The 25,327-nt window shown below is 40.7% G+C and overlaps 1 protein-coding gene across 2 annotated transcripts in view; it reads right to left on the bottom strand.

The window, feature by feature from the left end:
• Nucleotides 1-25,327, bottom strand: part of PKNOX2 (PBX/knotted 1 homeobox 2) — a 275,457-nt gene that overhangs the window by 202,036 nt on the left and 48,094 nt on the right. For both annotated transcript variants that reach the window (XM_063311480.1, XM_063311478.1), the window contains exon 3: nt 17,418-17,460. The gene's annotated coding sequence lies outside the window, so the exon portion shown is untranslated. The remainder of the gene's footprint in view (nt 1-17,417; nt 17,461-25,327) is intronic.

Below are 25,327 nucleotides of genomic sequence, written 5' to 3'. Positions count from 1 at the left end.
TGGGAACAGAATTTTGCAAACCCAATGGCTAGGGTAGGAAGTAGGAATATCCCTTTTCCTTTTGCAGAAATGTCTTGAACTGCATCAAGCTCTCACACACTTTTACTACCATTTATAAAAAATGGAAGACCACCTACAAATGATATTTTTAAAACCTTGTGTAGGTCAATCTTTATTTGACTTATAGTCTACTTGCTTTTCTTCAGTTTTATTCCCACAAGAAGTACCCTGTGAGATAGTTTCAATTTAGGGAAAGGAACTGGCCTGGTCGCCCAGAAAGTCTGGAAAACATTCCCTTTGAAAAAAGCCCAGAAAATGCATATGGCCAGAATTAGGCACTAGAGCAAATAAATCAACTGGCAATGTATGCTTGCAATTTGGAAGGAGGTTCACTGCTTTTCCCCAGTTTCCAATTCCACTGGAAAAAGTTGGTTTTCACCTCTAAAGGATCTGCATCATTTGGAACCCAGCTATATTATGAATCATTGTGTTCATGCACCTGAGCCAGCTCTTGGTCTGAGGGGTCCCTGGGTAAAATAGGCTTTTGATGAGCCCTCTTTTTAGGGCCTCTGAAACCTGGCCAGTCTGCCATTAAAAATCCATAATGCCTCAGAGCAGTGGTTGACTTGGTGGGAGATTGAGACTGGTCTGGAAGTAGGCCCAAAGTGCTGCAAACACATGTCAGGTTTGCCCTGTCACAAATGGAAGGAAGGAAGCACTACTCTACTCCTGGCCCCCAAAATAAACCCCAAACTATGGGGCATGGATGAACTTTCTATGTCTTTGGCCAAGACGCCATCGCCAGAGCCAACTGGCAATCTGTACCCTTCCTGATAGCGCTTGCCATTTGCATTTCAGCTAGCCTTGATGGAACAGAAGAACACCTTTGAAAGGATTTAATTATTAAATGGGGGAGGGCAAGGGGAAGCAATGCCCAAAGCTTCAGTGAAATATTCAGGCAACTGTAGTTCCAGGACCACGCAAACCATTAGAAGCAGCGGCAACCTTCCAGCATCGTTTTAGACTTACGAGGTGGCTAAATCATTTGGTGGCCGTTGCTGGTTCTGGCTTGAAAGTGCATTTCAGAGCAAGTAGTTATACCCAGGATCTGGGTTTGTGGGGACACACTCCTGCACAGAGGAGAAAAAAAAATGTGGACACGGCAGCTGCTGCTACCTGATTTAGCAGCAAGCACGCACAACCAGCGGGAAGGCCGAATAAAGCTGGCTGGCTTTAAAGCCGGCTGGAAGACAAGAAGCATATTAGCCACCCTTGCCTCACACACAACAAAGCATCGTTTCAGCGAGCTTTGAAAGCTAATTAATTTCCCAGTCGCTGTTGGGAGACAAGCATTTCTGATTTGGTTTTAGTTTTGTTTTCCTTCTGTGGTCCTGGAAAGGTTTATTTAGCCAACAGTAGGGTGGGGCTGAGGGGGAGAGGATTCACTAACGTTTCCCCATATCCCTGTAGGGAGAGAGAGTCACACCAACCAAAAGGAGATTTAATTAGTAAAATCTCGTTAGGCAAACGAAATTATCCGTAAGACAATCCTCCTCTGGACAGGGGGTATGATTAAACAAAGCCATTAATTGAAAAAGTAGCTTCAGTAGCTCACAGAATTCATTCATCCTCTATGCTGGCTCCATTTTACCTCTTCAGGGTTGAGTTGACTAGACTCTTTTTGGAGTTTAATGGAAAGGTTTCCCCCTCCAAGCATTTCAGAAATGTGGGGGGAGTGGGGGGGGGGTTGAAATCAGGGCTTTGGATTTTTACATCTCATCAACAGGCTCTCCTTGCCAGATTTGGGTAAAAGTGGCTTGATTGCATAATGCATATTTGCATAATGTAAATTGCAATCTACTGGCAGAACAGCCGTGGTTGGTTTTTTTTTTAAGGAAGAAAAATCACAAAAGTCTATATTTTGCAGGCAGATTTGAATTGGGTGGGGGAGGAACAACAGTTGTATTAAAATGAAGATGCTGCAGGTCTTTGTAGATGATGTTGATTAACCAGAATGGGAGTGATGATACCGCACAAGCATACAAATGACCCTGAAGTCCTTTGATCTGTAAGATCTTTAAGCCTGAAAGTATTTTATTACAGTTTGGGCTTGCCCTTAGCAGTGCTAAATCTAGAAGATTAAGTGACATGTTATCCAAATGGTCAAGGAGGCATCCAATGTACTTGAATAATAAATGTTTGAAGGAAAATTGGAGAGGCACATTTACGCCTACAGAACTACAGGCAGGCCTTTCAAAACAACAAAGAATTTGAGTGTCATGCAAGTTCTAACAGACACCTTAATCCAGTGTTTCTCAACCTGGGCTGTTTTAAGATGTGTGGACTTCAACTTCCAGAATTCTGGGAGTTGAAGTCCACACATCCTAAAGTTGCCAAGTTTGAGAAACATTGTGTGAAATGCTTTTGGAATGGAAGTGCCTGCTGTTCAACAGAATAAAAAGTAGGACTGAAACTTTATTATCGTGTCACCAAATGCATCCTTCAACACCCTCCATGTACTGCAACTTTTCCTGCTTGCTTTGTCTTTGGTCTTCTCCATCACTGCCTTTCATTGCTTTTCACCTTCCTACAGAGCTAGCTTCCAACTGGAGAGAAACCTCAGCCAAATGTTCTCTGATACCTACTTGGTGGGTTTACTTGGAAGCAGTTTTCCCATGAGGGCTACCACCTTTATCCCCCATTCTTCCTAGAGATTCTTGGTTCAGTAAGGTATCCTCCATCCATTATACTAATGTACAAACAGGAGCTGAGATCCTATTCACCTGGACAGCATTTGAATGTCCTAGAATGATACTCCTGGACATCAGGGGTGCCCAGGACATAACATTCCAAGCCAACTTTACAGAACTCCAGACAGACAAAAGAACACAGACTAAATTGTTGTATCTTCTTATCATGGCCACCGAGGGAGGAGAGATTGTTCCTCAGTGATAAAGCAGTTCCTTTATACTGGGAATCAAGTTCTGAAGCTGAGAACTCTTAACATAATGCTGATAAATACTGAATCTCTTTCTTTGGTTCATGGTGTGTTCTCTATCCCATCTATATTATTGTTTTTTAGATTTGTTTAATTAAAAACTAAATGAATGGTTATGGTTATGGTTTCATGGTTATATTTTTATGTTTTTCAAACATTTTATGTTTTATGTTTTTAAACATTCTGTTTTTAAACATTTTATGTTTTTAAGTTTTATGTTATGGTTTTATGATTATGGTTTCATGGTTATGTTAACACCATGGCTTTTAAGATCGCTTGGCTGTATTTATATTTAATTTTTGTTATTGTTTTTATTGTTTTATATTATGACTGTTTTTTATTGTTGTTGTTAGCCGCCCAGCGTCACTGGTTTGAGATGGGCGGCAATAAAAAATTGAACAAACAAACAAACAAATAAATAATATCAGAGCCTGGCATGGTGTAAAAGCACATGCCAAAGTTCAGCATATTTATTTCCTGGAATGCCTTTAGATTCCACATTGCTTCCAGCCATTCGCAAAAAATCAAAATGGTAGAGTGGTTGCAGTCTTGGGTTTTGTCTGGAAGAATGCTCACTCATCCAGAAAAAAGAGGGAGAGACAGACAGACAGACAGACAGACAGGCTAAGAAGCATTAGGTAACATTCTTGGACACTTCATGGGGTCAAGGAGAGGACCCTCAGATGCTGGCTTTCTAGTAAACGGGTGTTTTAGAGGTGTCCATATTAACCATGGTAGCCTTTTCATGAACAGGCAAATTCTCCCCATGGCAACTGTTTTATGACAGCTCATAAGAAGTTCCCCAAATTTCAAGTTCCCTCAAAGGCTGGGACCTATGTACATTTAGCTAGATGCGAACCAAATTAAATTTTTCCACTCAGGACTGGATGGGAGGGGCTGTTGGTGGCAACAAGGCCAAGATACACATTCATGTCTATTCCTCAGTTTTAGCCTTAGACGACAGGTTGAATGCAGCTAAAATCACCTTGGAATTCACAGTTTGTTGTGTTGCCCATGGAGCAATGAAGCTTATTTTGAACTGCTGTACAGACACTAATGTGGAGGACAATTGTGTTTTTCTGATGCATCTTTTAACTTAATGAACAAAAGCTCTTTGGGTGTTTTGTTTTTCACACTAACGCAAGTCTGACTACTGCAAAAGTAAATGAGCATAAGATACAGCTAGCAAACGGCCTTCAGCAACATGTAATTGTGAGGCTGGGGAGCAGCAATTCTTAGTGTGAAAACAGGGGCATTGCAAGTACATAACAATGTCCTTATTTTCATCTGTGAAATGCTAGAGGATATGATATTTCACATTAATTACTCTAGTTCTAAACACCTATTAAACTGGAGCCTTGGCACACATTTTATAAAGAGGAGGATGCATAGATATATTCTAAACTGCAGGCTGGTACTTACAGCAATAGGCCCAGATCTTGAGATGTAATCAACAACAAAGAATAATTCAGTACATTAAAACTGTGGACAAAGAACACAAATTATCACCCATTAGCAACATCAAGACTTTTTAAAAAGGCATTGTCCTTTTTGAGTTTACCTTGATGTGATATTGCTGGCATTTGAACTGATCTTCCTAGGAACTTGACACGGGTATTTTAAAATGCAGCTTTGAAAATCTAAGCACCCCTGCTGCAAATGCGGAATTTGAGGCCATGACTACAAATTATTTATAAAACCCTCTGTACAATGGAGCATTTTGCTTCAATTCCACTTGGCTTTTTCACTGAGCTATGTATGAAAGAAGAAATTTGGACCCTGAGGTCAATCTTGACTCCTGGCGACTGCCTGGACTATCCCTGCAGTTTTCTTGGCAACATTTTCAGAATTGACTTGCCCTTGCCTTCTTCCTAGGGCTGAGAGCGAGCAACTGGCCCAAAGTCACCCAGCTGACTTTCATGACTAAGGGCAGGCTAGAACTCACAGTCTCCCAGTTTCTAGCCTCATGTCTTTAACCACTACACCAAACTGGCTCTCAAGTAAAAGAAGTCATAGATAAACAATTGAAGTGTCCTGTTTACCCTTTTTATATTTTTCTGAGTGATACTAGGCACAGAAAAATATAGGAGGAGTAAACAAACCACTCCAATTGTATGGATACATTATTTCTGGCGCACACCAAAAAGTTGTTTGGGACAGAAATGTGACCTACCAATAGAAATCTATGGAGATATCAAAGTCTTAAATGCAGAGAGCATTTAGCCTCAGTTATTTCCCTCTTCCCTGCAAATAAGTTAATATCAATGTGATTTGGGGTATGAACATTGGAACCAGTGCAAGCATGCTCTAATTCTCACTTGTACATTGTTGACAAGATGTACATTTAGGACGGCTGTATTCAAGGTTTCCTTTGTCAAAGCAAAATCTCTTGCTGGATTATGTCTTTGAGATAGTTTTGCACCGCTGATAAACACAGACACTTAAAGAAGATCACTTTGCATGCTTTGGTTGGAAATTTTTTTTTTAAAGTAATGCAATGCCCTACCAAATGTCTGAGAAGCAAGCACCTACACAGAAACAGCATGCAACAATAAAAAAAAAAAAATCCCAATTAAATTCCCTTAGACCTCCTATAAGGACAGCTCAGCGGGAATTCTGGCTACTAGTTGTATGAAACAGAACGGCAAAGGAGGGAAATGTTTCTGGGACTTTTCCACCAAACTCAAGGGAGAATTGTTCTCATTGGTTTATGAGCCATATCTAAATGAACTGGACCAGAGATGCTTAAAAGGCCAATACTCCATTCACTCCCATTTGGAGTACACATTAATAATGTCCTTTAATGGGAGCCGAACTTGAAGCAGGAATTCACTCTCTCCAGTAGGGGGAAAACCCTTGACATATTTAGATCAGTGTTTGCCAAATATTTCCTCTGCATTTCTTCTTCTTCTACAATGTGCTGGATTTTTTTTTTTCAGGGGAGAAAAAAATATTGGTGACATTTGCATGGGTTGGGCATAAGGTTCTTGTGTTTACCTTAGTTATCAGGCAGCTGAGGTGTGTAAGAGCAACCTGGCTATCACAATCCTCTTTTCTGCAGTCTACATCCTCCTTGGCTTCTCACCCACTTAATCCTCCGATGCAGCATTTCCAGACCAGGAAAGAGGGCAGCCAAGGAGGCTGCAGAGTCAGAGAGATGCCTTCGAAAGATGCTAAAAAAATTCTAAAATACCCCAAGGATGAGATAGAAGGCAAAAATCACTTTTGCAAGGGGGAGGGAGGTAGAAGGTGGAAAACAGATTTTGGCCCAGGAGTAACGCAGACAATGACATTCTTGCATTATGGCTCCCTGGCTACAGCTTTTCCACCACCCATCCTTTACATTATCACTCATTTCAGGTCACATAGTGAGGAACACTTTTCTGCTGTTAGCATGGGTTGTATTCTAATTCACAAATGAACTCCCCCCGCCACATTTAAAAAAAATCCATTCAGGGGTTACTATCCAGGGATCAGGTTTACCATAATTAGGGCTTAGTCCTCATCCCCAAATCATTGGGAACAGCTAATTTTAACGCCACTTAACACTGCTGAATCACGTTGCTCAATCATCTTACTAAAGTATATAGCAGTGGCAAAAAGGGGTGCAAGGAAGAACCGTATTAATTGGTACCAACACACCTATGGCCATCTCTCCTTTAGTAACTTATAGCATCACCCAGAACACTATTCCTTAAACTTTTTTTCTCTCAGGACCCCTTTCCTCTTTTAAAAATGGAGGATCCCAAAAGAGCTTTTGTTTGTATGGGTTATACTTACTGATACTGACCATATTAAAAATGATGCATTCGCTGCTGCTCCTGCTTCTCATGATGGTTTGATGGGACTTTAACACTGAATTGTTTTTCAACACAGGCTGGCAAATAATTTTGATTTCATGGACGCCCGAAAGGGTCTTTGGGGACCCCCAGCGGTCCTAGGACCACACTTGAAGGAACACCGATCTAGAGGAATTTTTTTTCTTAAAAAGTTGGGGGACAGACATTTATGGGAAGGTGAGTTTGTCAAGATCCCAACAAGATCATATAGCAAGAGCTGTGGCCATTATGAAGTAAAGTCATTCTGAGCATGGTTGCAACTCAAAAATAATGCAGTGCTGGACAGTTGATTGACATTTCTGTTGGCATGGGAAGGAAGAAAGCTTTGAAATGATCTTGTCTCATCTGCTCTGTGACCATAGTTTTCCTAGGAGATCCCTCACCACCTTTTCCCATTGATACATTACATGTGAATATAACCTACAGAATTTACATTTTTATAAATCTCTTGAGATTTTATTTTCACAGCACATATAAGCTATTACAGTGGGTATTTGGGCCTATGCCTGTTTTCTTGTTGATGATAAAGAAATAATAATAAAAAAATTAGCTACAATTTACTGAACAGAAACCCAGAATTTCTTGAAAGGAGGAAGCATGCAGTCTATCAGATCCATAACCTTCGTAGACAACACTGAAAATCATGTTCTTATTTGCTGCAGATATGTTGCATTTTACAGTTAATGCACCCCTTTCTTTTTTCAAATTTAGGTCTCCAAGTACGTTTCGCAATTCCAAGGAGTTATCTGCAATTAAGCTGCTCCAGCCTTGAAATAAAATAAAAATTTATAACCTTTCCCTCCAGCTCGGCTGGATGCTAACTTTATTTATTCTGGGTTCGATTTAAAACAGCAGCAACAACACTGTAACCTGCTAATTCAATTTAAAGAAAGGAAAGGTGACAAGTGACTTATTCCTCTAAGCATCCCAAAAATTGCCTAAGGCAAAAAGATTGAAATGCAGTAGCCTCCCTTCTAAAAAAAGTAAAAGTTAAAGAACTGTGAGTTACAACACTTGACTATGTATCACCAAGGAAAAGAATCCCCATATCATGTTGCTCGAGGCTACTCATGATCAGCATCAACAACCTAACGGTTGTCTCCAGGGTATGGTCAAAAAAATCAAGACAATGGCCACCAGGGTGTGATCAAAGCTCAACCCATTATAGGCGATGCACATTTGACACAGGTAAAAACCAGGTGGAGCATCAATCATACCATTGTGGCTGCAATCTTGATCTTTTTTTACTATACCCTGTGGAAGGCCCCTGTTTAGGACCACAGTATATGTTAAAGAGTCCCAGCAGAAAAGGTGTTTATTTGATTAACCTGGTTGCAGGGATCAGATCAAACAATTCCATGTTTGAGGATTGTGTGTGCTATTAGAAGCTTTTCCAAAAGGTTGTGCATGCCAGTGGTTTTGCAAGGGTACCAGTATCAAACTTTTGTCAAAGAACTACCTCACATACGTGCACATTTTAAAAGGAAATAGCTGAATGAGAAATTATTTCTCTTGTTGACTTCAGAAAAAGCAGGATGAGGTCAATTTAAGCCATCTTTCAATTCCCAACGTAGCGTAGGAATGCCTGTACAGATCTAGTGAAGCGCAGCCCACCGTTTCCCTTAGTACTTTTCTTATTGCTAGGAAATCTTTCCTTACATTCCGATGGAACATAAGACTGTAGTTCCATGTCCTGCATTCTGGAATGAAAGGTCACGGCCTTCTGCCATGTGAGATGCCTTCAGGGTTTTGAAGAGTGCTATCATCTCTCTTCTCATTCTTCTCTTCTCAAAGCTAAACACAACTACATAGCTCCCTCAATCTCTCTTTACAGGTCTGACTTATGAAGGACTACTGTGTAGGATTTCGTCCTGTGTTGAATTTTCATCATTTAGTGAAGTTTGTTGAATGTGACATTTGGGAAACTCAAACTATGGCATGAATTAACTCTACATCTTCATTGGTTGCCGTGTAAATTTCTTCGCCAAAGAGTACTCTCCCTCTTGCTGGTTACATGATTTAGCCCAGCAGACAGCTGTGGCAGGACTCCAAGGTTAATATTTTCAATTACAATGGCTGAAATCTTGCAAGACTGCCAAATCTCATGCATTTTTGGTGTTCCCCTCTGATCATCTTGTGAGACTTGAGGAAAGAATGCCAAAAATTCTCTTGAGATGTTGACTCTTTAAAACTGCATTTTTATTTTGGCATACATAGCAGGATCTGTGGTACCCTCGCAGCTCTACAATGGTCTCTGGGCCATAGACTCAACAGTTCTAGTCAATTAGAAATTATACATCAGAGCAGTGTTTCCTAGCCTTGGCAACTTTAAGATGTGTGGCTCGGGAATTCTGGGAGTTGAAGTCCACACATCTTAAAAGTTGCCAAGGTTGAAAAACACTGCATCAGGGGGATGACATCACGCTGCTATGCGACAAATCAGAGAAGGCAATCAACCAAAGCAGTGGGTCCAGTCTTTGCTTTACATTCACAACCTAGTTCCAGACTATCACAAAAAAGGTTGGAGGCATTTCACAGAGCATATCTGTTATAAAATATATCCACTTTTTCTGTTCAACTTCCATTCTGTGGGTGTCAGTTCCTTTTTTCAAGTTCTGCAAGTGAAGAGTTATTCTGGAAATGCTTTCCAATATATCAAAACATCACCCTTAGATGGAAAAGTAGGAATGCTAATGTTGCATTCCCTCTTTCCATTTTTTTTCAGCTCTAGAATGCAAGCAGAAGTGATATGGAACAATCACCGATGGAAAAATATAACATCACTCATTTTACTTATTACGCAATTAAACCATAATCAAAACAAAACATGTAAAGCTATTTCTAGCTGGCTATAGTGCAACTGCACATGTGAGCGGATCCAGACAAAACAGATGGGCTTCTGTTCGATGGCATCTGGGAATATCATTTCATAGAGCAAGTATGGAAAATCTGGTATCCAGGAACAGTTTCCAATGATACATGGAGAAGGGACAGCAATTTGGCGTGGCCTCCATTCTACCATTCTCAGTCTGTAATTGCCAGTTGGGATCCTTTTGTGGAGATGAAGAGGCTGTAATCCGACTGCACTTTGATAGCCCTCTCAGTGTTCCAGCCAGATCGCTGTGCCAGAAGTCCTTCCACAGCTATGTAGCTTTCCTTGGTAGAAATGGCCTTGCCAACAGAGCTAGCTGGGAAACAATTATAGGTCAAGTGTGTGAAGGAGTCCTCCGGGAAAGAATCCAGGGTTAGTCAAAGACTATTTTCAAACATTCAGTTCTATACAGAGTGTGCGGTTCAAAATTGGGTAATAAAATAATTGGCTACCTTCAAGGCCTTCACTTCAAAACAAAATCAGCCTGTGCAGCTGGTGGCTGGTTGGGGCCATCTAAAATTTAAAATGACTGTACGGTTTCCATCTTTTCCATTTCCCTTTCTGAAGGGAACAACAGGGACCCTGCTGGCCATGCTCCCTTGAGACATTTCTCAGAGATGACACATCGCTCCACTGTTGGGCAGGACTGTTTAGAAAAAGGCTGTGTTGCACCATTGAGGTTGGTGCTGTCTGCCGAGCATTTCTTCTGCTTTTATTTATTTTTTTTCCAAAAGGGGGAAGACTTTTCAGTGAAATTCTCAGAGGTGGGGTGCAAGGTTCTTGTGCTTACTTTAGCTACATGGTTGAGGTATGTGCTGTGCATTTTTCACTGGGCAATAATCTTTTAGGGCATCTACAGCCTTCCTGGCTTTTCACACCTCAGTTAAGTTCCAATGAAAGGATGTAGACTGCTGGAGAGAGGATAGAGCAATGAAAGGTAGGGTATTCTCTCTCTCTCTCTCTCTCTCTCACACACACACACACACCCCTGTGGCACCTCTTAACTAAAGAAGCACAAAAGCATCACTCTCTTCCCAGGAGAATTTCATTGAAATTCTGTTCCTCTCAGAAAGAACATTCTCCTTCATCAGATTGAATCAGAACCAATGCCTTGTAGTGGTGAAGGTGTTGGACAAGGAGTGGGGAGTTCGTCTGTCCTGAGCCATGAAAGTTCTCTAGATAACTGGATAATTCTCTCTGAGCCCAAACATCACCACAGGGGAAAAATAGGAGGAGGTATGTTACGAATGCCATGTTGAGCTCCTGTTCGAAAGGCAGGAGGAGGAGACTATGCTGGAGGGTATTTCAGCCCAGTACTCGTAAATCAATTAAATCTGTAACAGTTTTCATAGGAAAGCACATCTCTTACTACTTCTATGCACTATATACTTTGTATTTATTTCAGCAAGGCATTTCTTCCTGTATGAAATGGGGTATCTTTGCTCAAACTGCCATCAGAAGTTTTTATAAGTACCTGCTTCATTAATAATGTTTTTAAAAAATTAAATACCCAATTGAGGATACTATTTTCCATCGTTAAAAACTGTTTATGGATTCAAGGATTAATCCAATTCATTAAAAGGCTGTTGTTGACCTCCTGAATTGAGCCTTAATTTGCTGGACTGAATTCCTTAGGGGAAAAATGACCACTACTAACCAATTAACTAATCCTTTACCAAATTGGGGTTCATTCTTGTTGGATTAATTCATACGGATCCATTGTATGCTATTGAATTAAGCAGATGACAGGTTTAGCATTTATGTATATTTCACATAGATGGAAAATGGTCCCCCAAACGGAATTGGTTTCTTATTTTGAAACAGATTCTCCTGAACATTTCAGAAGCCAGAAAAGAAGCAGAACATCACGTAAAAGTCCCAAGTGGCAAAGTAGAAACCTATAAGGGTAACATTAAATGAAGGCAAGTCTGAAATGTCAAATATTTTTTTCCAGTTTCCTGTCTTTTATTGGGCTGGTCTATTGACTCAGAAAACTCAGTCAAGATTATTAACTTGGGCAAAAGGAAAGAAAAGGGTATGACAGGCTCAGGAAGGAGATCCTCGTACAGAGATGAAATCTGAAAATGGACAAGGGAAAGGAGGAGGGCAGGAGTCAATTAGTGGCAGTCCATTCCCACTTAGGAGCATAGGAACTCCAAGATTAAGCATGGATGAATATGCTGCATGCGTCTGTCTTCTGATCAAGGTTGGATGTTCTGGGAGTTAACAGGGAAGGGAGGACAGGCACAACCACATGGAACAAAACATGAGAGAATGGAGTCCCAAATGCTGTTGAAGAAAACTTTATTAATCAGGCCCAACTTGTTTCAAATAAGTGTTTTTCAAGGGCTCTCTGTACAGTTGGTTGAGATCTATTGCCCTGAAAGCATTAGCACAATGTAGCGGAGGATCTAGGAAGATCTACAGATTTCAGGGCAATAGGTCTCATGCAAGTCTACCAAACACCATTAAAAAAGATGAAAATCCAAAGTATGTCACTGGCCCTCGGCGCTCCATTCATTCCCCCCAACTTTTTTTCTTTATTATTCTTATTCTGGGAACTGTCTCATCCCACTGCACCCAAGAAACCCAGGCCAGGGAAGACTGGTCTAGACTCTCCTTGTTGTATTCTCACCCAGCAAGCAGCCAATCTCGGTTAACTCAGGAGAGTTAGGATGGCATTACTAGAGTTGGCTCCCAACAGCCAGAATCCATGGTAAGATTCTCCGCACTGCTGCACCATCTCCCCTGTTGTGGAGTGATAAAACCAGACTCTTCACCCTTGAATTTAAGGAAAAGATCCTGATCATCTTGGGGACACCTAGCATCAAAGGCTTATTTTTACAGAGATGTGCGCAGGCTCCCAAGATCAAAAGGAAAATCCCTCCAGGAGGTTTAAGATAAATTGTGTGACAAAATTACCCACTCCCATTAGAAACCATTGTTTTGCAGTAAGTGCAGCTCTCCTGCAGCTCCCTGATTCTATCAGTACAAGCATTTTGAGCAGGCAAACTGTCTTTGTCTTAGCAGCTTTATGTTTCATTGAGGGGGGAGGGGGGAGGGAAGGAAGATACAAGGAAGCATCCTATTCTTTATGCAAGGCAAACTGCTTCTTTGCTTCATTCTGCAGCACAACAGTCTGATGCTTTCCCCATAGCCTTTGTGGTCACTTAGCAAAGCAGAAACTGTGCAAAGGAAGATATACAGTCTGCCAACCTGCTGTCAGTTGTAGCAACTCGGGGTGGGTGGGTGGGAGGGAGGGGAGGAACAGCACAATTGCACTGGCTTTTTTTAAGCTACTTGGTTCCCCCCACCCCTGCCACTTTTTATTATAAAAGAGTTCCAGAGTAAATTCCAGCCTGACACCAGAGATGATGGCCTTCCTGCTGAGAATTGGTATGGGATTTTCAAAATAACATCGACATCTACCTTTCACATCCAGAAAGTCTGTGAAATGCAAGTGGGATTGCATTTGTACTTCACAACTATTCTCAGCCTCAGTCTAGGTGACTAGATTCATAGCAAGCTATGATTTGTTTTAATCACTGTTTACTGGATACATGGCAATTGGCTGGGGTCACTCATAAACCACAACATGTGGCTTGAAATCATAGGCATCTGATAAAGCGAGCTGCAGCTCTCATGAATTTTTAATGCTTTTGTTAGTGGGAAAAGGTGCTCCCGGATTCCTGATTATTTGCAACCATAGACTAACATGGCTCTCCTCCTCTAATGTCTAAAACATGGTTCACAGAACATATCCCAAGAAAATACTTTCATTGCTTATTACCAAATGCAGCATCACAAAGGTTTCTTCTTGCTATGCTGGTCCCCCTCATAACATTTGGTCCATCTCAGAGTCTTTATATCTGTCCTGACCTTTGACATCTATGTTCCAAGGGATGATCAAAGGGGTTAGTTTCATAAAGAAAGCAAGAGGCAGTTTTTGCCAACAGCTGGTGAAACATGTGGAGATGGTCCCCCCCCCCCCCAATTGGGGTTGAATTCAGATCTGGTTATCCAGCTTTCGGGGTAATGTGTGTTGAGCTTCCCAGATCAATAACAAAAGTTCAAAAACAAGAAAGGCTCATGCAAACAGAAAGGCTCTCAATGCTGCTGAAGAGAGAAAGGAAAAGAAAACAAGCCAATCAAAAGGAAGGGGTAGCAAACCGGGTGATACAAAAGGAAAAGAAAGAATATTCTTCACGGTAGAGATTAAAAGAAGTCTGCTACAAATCTCCCCAGTAGCCAAGGTGGAGTCTTATTGCTGGTGGATCTATCCATCATGTTTGTAAAAACAATCCATGGATAGGGTTGCATCGACTTTCTAAAATTTACAAGGTCACCCAATAGCAGCATCAGGTTCTTTGAAGAATGACTTCACCAGTGGTGCTTCCTGCAATGGCCATGTGTTAGATCTATGCAATAAAGCTAGAAGTATAGGAAAAACATTGCCATTCTGCACACAGACCTGGATCCAGAGCTACCTGTGCTACTAGTGCACAGCTTTCAATATTTCTCATCAAAAAGATTTCCTACAGGAATCCCCACTTGCTCTGTGAAGTCCTTTGTATAGCAAGTAGGGTTAAAGCAATTCAGCATGAAAAATTCTTCGAAGGCAGAATGCCGCTGAGCGCATATAATTCTCTCCAACCAAACTTTTATATATTTAATGCTTCCAGAGAATTTTAAGAATCCTTTTGAGGCTGCCCCTTGACATTTCTTGAAAGTCTAATCCTGGCTGGAAAAAAAAAGGGGGTTTTGAACTGCAATACAGTCACCTTTTGGATGCCAGTATCAATAAGCCTCTGTCTGCGATGTGACACATACTTATAGAAGTGAAATAACTGTATCTAAAATATTTTATATACCATGAGAACAAAAGTATATTGTGAACTGACCTTCCATATCTGCAAAACACAATCCAGTAACTGATAAAATCAGACCACTTATCTGCTAAAATGATATAATAGCTTTAATGGCATTCTTTAGATTGTTTCACTGTTTCCATAAGATCTAAACATTTTGATTACCATTCCTTCTGTGTAGGAGGATAGAGTGCTTTGCCAATCTCCTTCTCTTCATACAATTTTAGCTGTGATTAACAGATTAACAACAAATGAACATTTCTCTCCAGTCATAATTTAGACAGAACTATAGCTTGATTTGGCTTGCAAGAATAAAAACAGGAACACAGGAACAAAGGAAACTGCTTTATACTGATTCGGATTTTAGTTATGTTAGGCTAATATTTAGTTACGTTGACTGGCAGTGGTTCTCCAGAGTTCAAGGCATTTCTAGCCCTACCTATATATGCTGGGACTGAACCTGTCATCTTCTGTATGCCAAGCATATGTGGCCCCAATGTCATTGTGCTGGATTCCATAAGAATCTTGGAATCTTATTTATTCATCTCTCCTGGAATGTACCACATCCTTTATTAATGCCTCTAGAATCATTCTATGGCATGACAATGCATCATTCCAAGACAGAGAGACTGTCATGGAAGGGAAAAAGGGCTGTCTACTGAGCTGCCATAGATTGTTCCAAATCTCCCCACATTTCTGAAATTTCTTCCTCCATCATTATATTTCAGGATTTCTCTTTCTTCCACAGGGACAAAGAGTGGTGAAAAACGAACATTCAGTCCAACTCAAGCTTTAATACAACATTCAGTTCAGCCAAAGCTTTAATACGACATTCACCCTTCTCTAACCTAAGGCCCTACAGATGCATTAGACTTCAACTCCCTCAATCCTCATCCACTTTTGGACATTCTGCCTGGAAATTATGGGAGCTGCATTCCAACACATCTGGAAGGTGTTAGATTAAGGCGGGCTGGATTAGAGGAAAAGCCTCAGGTGGATCACTGAGTAACTTTAACACACTTCCAGGAAATTGGAGAGAAATTTGGATGTGCGGAAGAGGCTTTTATGGAATCCACAAGAACTAGAGACAGAGAGAGCAAATGAATGGGTGTGTGTGTGTGTGATAATGGGCCGCCTGTGAGAAGGTCTACTATGATATAACTTTTAATCACCAGCTGCCAGGAGCAAACAATGAATCTTGCGAGTGATACAGGGCCATGGATGAGTATACTTCCTGCTCAGCCAACTGCATGATGTTATATGGTATCAGGTTAGCAATTCTTATGATTAATTCAAATACTTATCAGAGTCTATTTTTACACAGGAGTAACGACATCCACTAATAACAGTGGATCACAGATACACGTAAGAACCAGGGTGCTATCAAAATGGTGCCAGAAGCCTGCAATCAGAAACAAGCTGGCTGAGGTCAATCCAAATGGAGAACTATACCTTGCTGTTCCACTGACATTCGGTTCTAGAACTGGCACCCTGAATTTGGTGGACACGAGTGAAGTCTGAAAGATGGGGGAGCTTCTCCTGGCATGAGGTGGTCAGAAGTAGGAAAAGAATCAACTGCCTAATCAAGGTTAGGTTTGAGTCACAGGGAACCAAGAATTGGGATTCCAGTGAAGCAAAGCAGAAAGATCACCCAGAAAATCAGATTAGAGGACCACAGGCAAAAACATTAATCCTAAGAAAACACTTGTTGCTCAGACAAAGTCCCAGCTCTAATAGGAAGCATTTAATAGCATTTCTTCATTGAACAGGCCTCCATGTTAAAGTGGTCAGTCCTGAGCTGGTGAGTTCTTTGCTGTCCCCACCGAATACTCCAAACTGCAGTTCTGGGGACTTGCACAGAGAACTACAGCTTCCTCATACTATTCCTGGCAAATCCACAACCCTGACATTGTTCATCCTCAGTCCCTTGTCTTTACAATTTGTGGCATTGCAATTTTTGAGACATTCTTCCTCCCCATCCCAAAGCCATGTATGATTGGTTACTGAAATACATCAATTTACTTAAATGCAACAATTCTCCCTTCAGTTCAGCCCACTAGGTGATATCTTGTTTTTTCCCCAAACAGACAAGCTTTTGATGTAGCTAAAGTTCTCCATGTAAACAGTTTTAGTGACTGGAAGCAGAAAGGAAAAAAGCTTGGACAGACATATCAGAAGTCAACTGGGGGCACTTCTCCATAATGACTTGTAGCTTCTGCTAATGTCACCCAGCCACGACGGAGACCATGAACATTTGTACGTATTACTGTTACGGCATGATGATGGCTGAGTCACTAGTGGGGAACCTCCCTCAGATGAATGGCAGCCTTGGCACTTTGGCAGACTCTGCCAAGCACGTGCGACTTTCACATTTGCTAATGGGCAACAAATGCATGAGTTACAACCCTGAAGTGAGCTTGCCTACACATGGGTTTTGGGAGTGTCAAGTCAGTCAGACACTGCTTTAAAAAGGAAGAATGTGTTTGTCCTCTTCACAGAGATGGTGTAGAAATAAAAATAAATGCTGGCTTTTGGCTTTGCCTGCTTTTTTTGTAGTATGAATGTCACATTTTTCACACTATTGGTGTTGCAGAGCTCAAACATGGATAGATTTTCACACTGTAATTTGGGATCCAGAAAGAAAAGAAACAGAGCACGTTTTAGCTTTTTTTCATCCTATTTATTGAATATATTCTAGTAATTTCATTACGCTTTAAAAGAGCAAGGGCTTCATTATAAGACACCTTGTGGCATGGCACAAGCATGCCACATTTCTCGTATGATTTTTAACTTCTACACTCTGGACAATTTTGCATAAAATGCCAGTAATTTTCACTTACCCGCTTGAAAGGCAGAAGCTCAGGACCCAATTCCAGTAAGCATCTATGAATACAACAAAGGGCACTGTGTAAGACAAGGGCCACAATCTCAGCGATAATGGTGCAACATTGAATATGTTGGAAAAGGCAAAGAACAAATCCAAAGCTGGAAAGTCAATATGTAATCGGAATTATGAAAATTCAACCACATAACTCAATCAGAAACCAATTTATGAAGGATAGAGTACTCTCTGGATATGGATAGGATATGGAATTGAGTGTTGAAGTCGCAAGGGAGATTTAGCCAAAGATCAGTGCCCTTTCTAACATTGAATATCTCTTCTAAGTTGGTGCCAGGGGTAATAAATCATCTGAAAAACAAATGCATCAAGCTTTCACATCGAAAACATTGTTCTACTCACCTGCTAATTTACGGAAATGCATTTACAACTAACCCATCAACCCATTAAAGCAAATTGGCAACTCTAGCTTCTAATTTGTTTAAAATTCCGTACTTTTTCATTAACAGTGATGATTTTAATGAGGGAAGACAAAAGGCAATGCATGTAAAAATATAACATTTGTGGGATACTTCATGTTAGAATTGATAAATGGAATGCAAACTAGAGAACACAAAACTAAAGATGGCATATCAGTTCTTATGGCAGGAAACATCTTACTCTACAAACAATCCATTTCTGCACCCAAAGTAATTTTAAGCCAGTTCTTGTACATTAAAAAAAACCCAGCAATGACAAACGAGGAATGCCTTTTTGCCTGGGCAGAGTAAGATGTCACCTTTTGATAGCAGATGCTGAGGAACTGGCGTTCTTCCTCACTGCTCTCACCAGCTGATCCCCATTCCCCGAAGCTAAGCTGCTGCCCTGAAGATGGATGGGCTACAAAGGGATATCACCCTGGTTAAAGAACATTCAGTCCTCATTCCACCCAACTTCTCTGTGTGGAAAGAAGGTGACAGTGGTAAGAAGGCACTTTCTTGTCTTTTGTCCCAGGAAGCATATGTCTGAAAGCAGGCTGCCTCTCCTTACACTGATTTTTATTTTTTTAGTGCTAGATAACACAAACTCCAAAGGGACGCAGTGGCGCTGCGGGTTAAACCGCTGAGCTGCTGGGCTTGCTGATCGGAAGGTCGGCGGTTCGAATCCGCATGATGGGGTGAGCTCCCGTTGCTAGTCCCAGCTCCTGCCAACCTAGCAGTTCAAAAACATGCAAATGTGAGTCGATTAATAGGTACTGCTTTGGCAGGCAGGTAACGGCATTCCGTTTAGTCACGCCAGCCACATGACCATGGAAGTGTCTACGGACAAACGCCGGCTCTTTGGCTTTGAAACGGAGATGAGCACCACCCCCTAGAGTCGGACACAACTGGACTTAACGTCAAGGGAAACCTTTACCTTTACCTACACAAACTCCAAAGAACTGTATCTACTCATTCATATGTGAATTTCATCGTTTGCTTGGTGGTTCCATCTGCCTCTCATTTCACTTCTCTTAACCTGAACAGCTAGATCAAGACTTTGAAATTCCAGCTGCCACCATTGCTCTAGACCAGTGTTTCTCAACCTTAGAAATTTTAAGATGTGTGGACTTCAACTCATGGCTGGCTGGGGCATTCTGGGAGTTGAAGTCCACACATCCTAAAGTTGCTAAGGTTGAGAAACACTGCTCTGGACTGACAAGATGGAGAACTGTAGCTAAGAAAGGAAGTATATGTGGGACTTCAGAGAAGAAAAGCAGATTGATCCTTATATTTCATATTTCATTTCTTGTCACAATTGCTTTGAAAGAAAACCCAGTTTTACAGCTGCATTTGCTACACTGGAATTTTGTTTTATGACTGACTTTAGTGTGTAAAAGTTTTATACTACTTTACCTCATTAGACCTGCAGATTCCCACCATGAAATTAAAACCCCCAAATATGGTGCAGCGAGCAGAATGTTAAGATTCAGGCCTGCCAAACCTCAGTTCAAACTTTCTGTTAGCTACAGAGCTGATTAGAGATATAAAATAAATCAGTGGTGGATTTCTTTAAAAATGGATAGATGTGATATTTCAAAATGGGCTCTGCATCAACACTGAGGGGTGCAACAAATTATCATCCACCTTTCTCAGATCAAAACCTGCCCAAAAATGTTTATGAGCAATGTGTTCAAGAATAAATACATCTGTAAAAGTTACACGCTGAAAGATGTAGTGATGTAAAGAGAGAGAGAGTGCTTACGTCTGAGAAGTCTGGAGTCACAAAATTGCATCAGGGAAATTGATGGATAGAAGAAGGTAATCAGGGAAATTTGTTTTAAAGGACAAGATTTCTCAAGGAATAAATGTGAAATACTACATATATATTTAAGAGAAGCTGTGTACAGAATCACTGCATGATAGGAAAACATACCTACAAAGAGGTGTAGAATTTTAAAAACTTGCTAAGTTAAATTAATTTTAAATGATTTGGGGAATCATATAAAGAAATAAAGAAAATGGAAAACAGCAGCTTTAGAATATAACCACTTCTCCTCCTGTCCTTAGGAAAAAAATAGCACTTATGATGGGCCCCTCCACATTGCTTTCACATATTTTTCTCAAAGGAAAGCTATTTGAATCATATGCAAATGTATTAGAAGTATCTGATTAACAAGCTAACCATTTATATGATTAATTTATTAGATGAAGCCTGGGAATTTTTTTAAGACTTGGGCATGGTTACCCAACTGGAAACTACATATGTATCTGTCCTTAACTACAAAATATCTCATGAGAAACAGCCCATAATCTTCCAGGGCTTACAAATCACCTTCCTCCTCTTTTTTGCCTCCTTCCACCCCTCAGCCTCCCATTACAACAAATTGTTCACATACTCCCCCACGCACACTCCCAGCCCTGTTTTGCACTGACCCATTGTTCAAAGCAATGCCTTAAACAGCTCATATTTTGTTAATTGTACAAGCCTAATGGAGGAACTTATTGGCAAGAAGGGGGTAACGGCCATCAGGCCAGCAATAAAGCAAAATTAATGGTCCATAGGAAGAAATCATGTCCACTTAATATCAGCTTTGAAACTCTAATAAAATAATGTGATATCAACAGCAGCAGTGAGCTCTCTCCCCTTCTCAGACACTCACACACAATGTACGCAGATTGCTTACACCACATTAAATCACTCATAAAACAGGCCCGGTTCAACTGAAGCTCACAAGATCCTCCGGGGAACATAGCAGACCAGAAATATTTTGGGTAAGGATCATTACCAGCATGCACAGCTGTAGTAACACTCACAAAATCCAGCCCAGAGGCAACACTGCGGGGAGAGAAGCATATCTGGAATAGAGTAGGAGGTCTTTATCAATGCTTTGGTAGCCCGTTTAAAAAATGCTGCCCTGCTGAACACTTTGAACAGAAGCTGGAAACCTGGCTCCATAGCATAATGCTGGAGAGGAGGGGGGACTTTTGCCTCTGTCACCAGAAGCAAGACAAAAGACAATACATGGAAGACAGTTGGCTTTAGAAATTCTGTCAGAGCAGTAGAGGAGGTTCATGAAATCCTGATGGCTGGAATATAATTTTCTTGCACTTCTTTCCTGGCAAGGTAGCTAAAGGATGTACATGAATGTCCTTGCCTTTCCTTGCACTATCATCTGTTAAGCAATATGTAGCATTCTAGCTTTTATGGTTTCAGTACGATCCCAAGGGAAGTCATCATGGGGGAATCCCTTCCATCTGGCTATGCCAGCAGCAGGGCCATTGCAGTATCACCGCAAAAGGGAAGCCCTGCCCTCAAGAAATTGTTAGAGAATTCTCCTTCTGTTGCTATAGAATCCAGAACAATGGTCCATTTAATTCCTCTGCTCACAAATTTGGTGGAGACTTCAAAAGACTTTGGTTCCCATTTCTAAAGGTCCTCAGAAAGAGCAGGAATAATCTTCCTATCTCTGTAAGCAATGACACTGTCTTAGTTCAAAACCTTAAATCAGTTATGAGACTGATCCAAGCTTCCCTCACTTGCCCAACAAACAGTAAGAGAAGGGGACAGCATACCAAAGGATGAGTTTACAATGCCGCTGGGGCATGTCCCTACTCAGTCTGCTTAAGCTAGCTGGCCCTGGGTGTTCTCTAGAGGAGCTAGTCCTAATACCTCCTCCCAACGAGATCTATCTGCCACCTCCCTTAATTTGGGAGAATCTTGGGCCACCTGCTGTCCAGTAAATCACAGAAGGCCTCCCTGCAGTTCTTCTGGGAAGAAATCTCAACCATCAGCAGAAAGCCGGAAGAGATTGTCCCTGGATAATTGAGAAAGGGATGCTTTGATTTGCATGAGAAAAGAAAATCTCACCTGTGTCAACAAGGTTTTTTACTTCACAGTAAATCAGGTCAACTCTATTAAAACAAATCTCTTCCTTTTACACCTGCCCCTCCAATATTTTAGACCAATCATCTAAGTGAAGGAAACTTGATTTTATTTCTCTCTCTTTCTCTCATACTCAAACTGAACTGTGGATTTCTCCTCCAGAAGCTTTCTGACCCTCACTGGATTTGGCCCAATTACAATAGGAAGGCTGCCATGGATCTGATAAAGATGAGCATGATGCAAACTCTCTTGTGAGGTAAACAGACTCCAGCTGTCAGATAGTATAAAATGATACAGTCCAGTGATTTGTAATCCTCCCACTGGACAGATGGGATACATTAAATCGATGTCTAACTGGTAGAGCAAAGAACCTCCTACACATCCAAAGTATGACCTAGTCTTTGTGATCATGGTGGTAATCCTTTAAAAGTCCAGCATCCGAGAATATTTGGAAAAGAGCCTCATTGCCCCTCTCTCTAGAATTTTGTTCAAATGTAGATGTATAGAAGTAATAATAATCCCTTTGCATTTGCACCACTGCAATATCTGATGGGGTCACATTAAACTAGCACTAAATTAATACAAAGTACACAAAGACTTGGGTTTTGCTATCAAGCGCAGGTGATCATGAATGGTCAATGGGCTTGCTTTACATATACCTACAGTGATGATATTTTCTTGGAAAAAACATAAAGGACAAATCTGAAAAGGGGGCAAATCTCAAAAAGGTTCATAAGGATAAAAAAAAATGTTTATGTTTATAACTTTGCTTTACAAAGGAAAATCCAAGAGCAGAACCAAGAAAATAAATCATTAAATTAAATAAATCGAAAGGACAGCTTTCTGAAATAAAGGACTGTCCTTTATAATAAAGAACGTCTGGTCACTGTACATATACCAGAACACTGCACAGCCTATCCCAAAACGTGTTTTTTTTCTTTATATATGCAACATATGCACCCATGTGTTTATATATCAATGTCTGTATATAATACAGGTTTGTTATGCACATTCCCACCATTTCAGAGCACTGGGAAGCTGCCCTGAACCAACCTGGGTTATTTGTGTGTGCTTGGCACAGTCACTAAAAAGGGAGGATGAATCCTCAAAATGAGGGAGAGAAGGTATCTGAAGAATATGTATGTATGTTAATTGTTATACATAAGCAAACTTGGAAAATATGACTGTAATTTAAATCTAAGGACAATGAAGTCTGCTGTCCAGTTGCTAAGTGTGGATGGGTAGTTTCTAGAGCTCTGCTATTCTCTCTTTTTATGATTCTTTGAGCTGGATTCAATACAGAACTGTCCTTTGTTGATGCTGTTGTTACTTTCTAGTCTAGTTTACAGGCCTGGAATTCCCTAAAGTTGTCTCATCCAAGTACTAGCCAGATATGGCCTTGCTTAACTTCTAGGCTCCCCAGATATGTTGGCCAAGTGTTTACTTGTTCCCTATTCAGTTTTTATTTTCATTCAAAGGTGATGTTTTCACATTGAATTATGATCCTTCCATATAATCATTATAGGGACTATTGTAATGTGCTCTACATGGGGCTGCCCTCGAGGAGTATCTCGAAGCTTCAGTTGGTTCAAAATGCAGTGGCCTGCACAGTTTTACGCAAGCCTAGATTTGCGCATTTGACACCTCTTTTGCAGGAGCTGCATTAGTTGCCAATTTGCTTCAGGGTCCAACTCAAGGTGCTGATTATTACCTTTAAAGCCCTACATGGCTTGGGGCCAGGTTATTTGAAGGACCACCTCTACCCGGTCCACCAGAGCAAGGAGGCAAGGTATGTTGTGGTCCCATAAATGAGGGAGATGCACCTGGTGGGACTGAGAAAAAGGGCCTTCTCCATGGTGGCTCCCTCCCTATGGAATATTATTCCCCCAGAGATAAGATTGCTCCCCCCCTTGATACTTTTCCAGAAGGCCCTGAAGATGTGGTTCTATCAGCAGGCCTGGGGACCCCAGGCCAATACGGAGCCGATTAAATGGTTGATTTAGAGTATGTCTGTTGCCGCTGGGGTGGGATGGGGTGGGGAAGTCTTTTTTTTTTTAATTGGTTTTAACTCTGTAAGCCGCCCAGAGTTACTGTGTGTGAGTTGGGTGGCTGTATAAATTTGTTTAATAAGTTAAATAAATAAATATAACCATTCATCTACTGAAGGAGAGTCTAATCACAAGAAGGCTCCAGTTAGATCAGACCTCTACCATGTTCTAACAGAGACCAACTGCCTGCCTTTGGAAACCCCAAAGCCAGACATGAAGGGGGAAAATATTCCTCGCTACATCACAATCCACTGACCACTTTCAGGTAGATATTGCCTCTGAATACAAGATTCCAGTTGTGTGCCAAAACAAATCCATTAATCTACCAGGTCCCACTAGATGCTCTTTCTGTAGGTATATAAAGTATTCACTGTAACAAGATTAACAAAATTACCCCATCTGGAAAATGCAGACCAAGGTAAATTAACAAGTGGTAGCCACGATGAAAAAAAAGTAATCTGCAACCACGCATAGCCAATGGTGTTTTTAAAAGGCAATAAAAGCAATGGTATATACATTCTTATTGTTAAAATGCAATTAGAACTTCTCTTGATATATACCACCTCTGGTCACAATGGCATGTTCCATGCTGTAGAAGCAATTAAAAAAACTCAACTAACCAGCTTATCCTGTTTTCCAGGCTGCTTGGTGAAAACCCAGGCAATAAAGTGACATTTCAGTCACATTTGAGCTCCCCAGCTAATTCAAAATAATCCACTTTTAATGGAAAGCACTATATAAGAGGTAGTGACATTTTGGTGAGTTCTTCTTTGTTTTAAGCTTCAAGTATTCTAGAAGTTATCAAAGTTACCAATAAACATATTACTTCTGCATAAGTGGGGTGTATTACCATAAATATCTACAGGCTTTTGAGAGGCATTTTGTTGCATTTTTTAAATTTCAAGCTCCTGTGTTCCAAATAGGCAGCTATAAAAATAAGAATTGGTGGGTTCTCTTATTTATTCTAAAATGGATATTCAGTACATCCACTATGGACAATCTCTTTCATTCTCTTTTTTTTTATTACTACACCACAGAATTGTAAGAAATGGTCCCAAAATAACAGTTCAAGTGGCATCATATTTCAAAGGACCAGAACAATCAGATCTTCTGCATCTTGCAGGCATTCCAGTACCTGCAGAGGTGGTTCTTCAAACAGAATCCTTTTTTTTTAAGGATCTTTTTTTAGCATCACTCATGGGAAGTCTGAATTTCAAAAACATGCATGCACAAATACAAATACAGGCATTTATATTTAGTTTAGTACCTTGACTCACCCAACAATTACTTACTGCTGACATGGTCCAAAGGAAAAAACATATGCCTCTGCTGTGCACTGATTGATAGCAATCAATATTGCTTAAAATAAAAATGCACTTTTATTTGAAGATTAGTCCCATTGACTCTAATTTATCTCCAAACATACTTTGGGATCCTAGCGACTAGGAAAGGATGAATGTTCATTGGGAGAGTTGATAATTATATTATAGAGACACTACTGGCTGTAATATCCACACTT

The sequence above is a fragment of the Candoia aspera genome, chromosome 9, assembly GCF_035149785.1.
Source record: "Candoia aspera isolate rCanAsp1 chromosome 9, rCanAsp1.hap2, whole genome shotgun sequence".
In the NCBI taxonomy this organism is placed as follows: domain Eukaryota; kingdom Metazoa; phylum Chordata; class Lepidosauria; order Squamata; family Boidae; genus Candoia; species Candoia aspera.
Note: the sequence above shows the minus strand (reverse complement) of the source record. Positions and strands in the feature narration are given on the sequence as shown.